At 30.3% G+C, this 2,722-nt stretch overlaps 1 long non-coding RNA gene across 1 annotated transcript; it reads left to right on the top strand.

The window, feature by feature from the left end:
- The first annotated feature begins 1,220 nt into the window (after nt 1-1,220).
- Nucleotides 1,221-1,692, top strand: LOC307146854. The gene is made up of 3 exons (XR_013819173.1): nt 1,221-1,279; nt 1,520-1,580; nt 1,666-1,692. It is a non-coding gene; the product is annotated as an uncharacterized lncRNA (long non-coding RNA).
- Nucleotides 1,693-2,722: the final 1,030 nt, after the last annotated feature.

Raw genomic sequence — 2,722 nt, 5'->3', positions numbered from 1 at the left:
TCCTGTTATGATCTTGCTAGTTTGTACTTCTTACACACCTTGCCTTACTTGACCACTGCCTGCATCCAATATGTCTCAGGGATGAACTCTAAAGCTTTTAATGTGATAATTAATTATTTAAACTAATAATTAATCATCATTATTAAAATAATTAATGATTTTTTTTTTTTTTCTGTGACACTTGTATCACTCACTGTGTGTTTTAAGGTACTATTTTTGTACATTTACTAAAGTACTGAACTAATCAAACTGACCCATCGTTATTCCATCTAGATTCACATCTATGTGAACAAAGAGTGAAAGGATGTCTTTCTGAATGCAGGTGTACACTGTAAAAAATGATAAAAGACTGTAAAAATGCTACAGTGAAAAACTGTTAATTGGTTAACAGAAAGTTTCTGTACTATATACGGTAAATAACTGTGATGGATCTAATGGTACATTTAATGTCATTTTACTGTAAAATACCGTTAAATTTACAGTTTTTGGAAGTAAAAACGAACAAGTCATTGTATAATTGACAGTGAAAAATCGTAAATTGACATTCCCACAATTCCCTGCGTGACACTTCACATTTGAAGTATTTTTGTTGAAATAACTATATTTCATCATAGTTTTCTTAGTTTTTTTATAATGTTTAAATTAAAATTAATGTTTATTGTATTTTTAAAATTTCATGTGTGTTACCATTATGGTGTTTAATGTTTGTGTGAATGACACTGTGCACCTTCTGTATATTAATATTAACTTTCTTGTGGAAGTACTACTTGTGATGAGCTTTGATTAATCATGTAACTCTCATTACTGCTGAGATTGTTGGTTTGTAAGTGTAATACTATGGTACAAAACAGATATTAATACTTCAATAGGTCGTATAACATTATATCATATTACTGAAATCCAATGTTAAATATACATGTTTAAAATGTTAAATTTACATGTAACTCCGTAAGTATATTTACGGTTTGATGTGTTTTTTACAGTATTGTTCTGGTAACCACAGCTGCCAGTTTTTTTCCGTAAAAACAATGGGATTTTTTTTACAGTGTACACAAGGAAACAATCAGTTAAAATAACAAATCTCTTGATGTCAAATGAAAAATTTAAAACTGGTTTAAGCTGTTGTTATCTAGTTCCAGTAAAGGTCCACCCACAGTTATTAATAAAGTCATTGATAAGACTGTGAGCGCTGCAGTTCAGCATCACTGTGTTGAACTACTGAAGAGAGAATCTCATAGACATCAATCTGAGTTTGCTCTGCAGCAGCATCTGACCTCAGGTAAAGTTACTTCTGTTTCATCCCTTTAGGCTCTAATGAGTTTGGCTGTTTCTTATATTTGTAAAATATAATTATATATGTAAAATTAGTGTGTTATTTCAATATTAAAGATAATGTTATAGTTCTTTTACAAATGTACACAACAAAGAAAGAATAAAATACAACATGTAAGAACCATATTTCATGTGTGTATCTTGTATGTATGTGTGTGTGTGTGTGTGTGTGTGTGTGTGTGTGCAGGTGCTGTTCTTCACAATGAGGTTTCTGATCTCACTGTGTGTGTCACTGCTGCTGATTAATGGTGAGTGTTTTATAATCTGTCATATAAAATTACTGAATTATTTTCTCAATAATATATAATTATTCTTATATTGTGTATTCAACAGGTGAAATAACCAATGGACAAACAACAGGTACAATAATTATTTCACTTCATCCAATCTTCAATTCATCCTTTGTTTTTCATTAAAAATGAAATAAATGTAGAAATAATTCATATGATAAGAGTTTTCCCATTGATATAAAACCTTTTCATGTTTTATAACTTTCTTACACATTGATTTTCACAGGAAGTAAAAAAGTTTATTTGGAGTCACAGGAGATTATTACTCTTTTTTTTTTAAATATAAATTTATATTTAATTTTAAATTTATATTTAAATTTATATTTTATACAGTTCTATTGTAACACATACAAGTTTTGAGACAAAATCCCCAAGCTAGGCACATTGTGTTTGGAATTTGTGACATTTATGAACTGCACAAACCTCAAACACTTGCTTGTTTTGCGTTCAGTCATTATAGCGAAACAAGGCCCTCGCAACACACTCATGTCATTTCCATCCAAATGCATTAAATAAAAAAAAAACAAAAACATCTGACAATCTTTATATCTCACAATTGTGTTTAATATGTATTATCTCACCCACTGTGCAGGTAAATATATTTACATGTGTCATCTGTATATGTAATATTCTATTCTGTTTTTTTTAGTTGATAGTACTACTGTTATACCAGAGACCGCCACAATCGAAACCACAGCAACTACAACCACGGACATTACGACTGGTAATAAAATGTGCTATATTAGTCTGGAAGATTATGTATTTATTTAACAGGCTTAATATGTGATATAATACCTATGGTAGGAAATTAAATACGAAATGCCATGTGTTACAGTTGCATTTTATTTTGCATTTGTAACATATTCCAATACTACATTTTGATATATATATATATGAGGGGCCGTACAAGCCAAAATCCATTCTTCTACTCTCACACACATACATTCTCCTTTCACATACATTTCTACTCTCTCACACACACACATTCTCCTTTATATATATATATATATATATATGTAAGGAATAATTGACGACAGGCCGTTGAATTATTAGAAAAATAATGCACACGCGAGGTGGTAATGCGGTCACGGCGCGAAGCG

The sequence above is a fragment of the Squalius cephalus genome (assembly GCF_949319135.1).
Source record: "Squalius cephalus genome assembly, chromosome: 19".
NCBI lineage: Eukaryota > Metazoa > Chordata > Actinopteri > Cypriniformes > Leuciscidae > Squalius > Squalius cephalus.
This window is presented reverse-complemented; position numbering and strand designations above follow the sequence as displayed.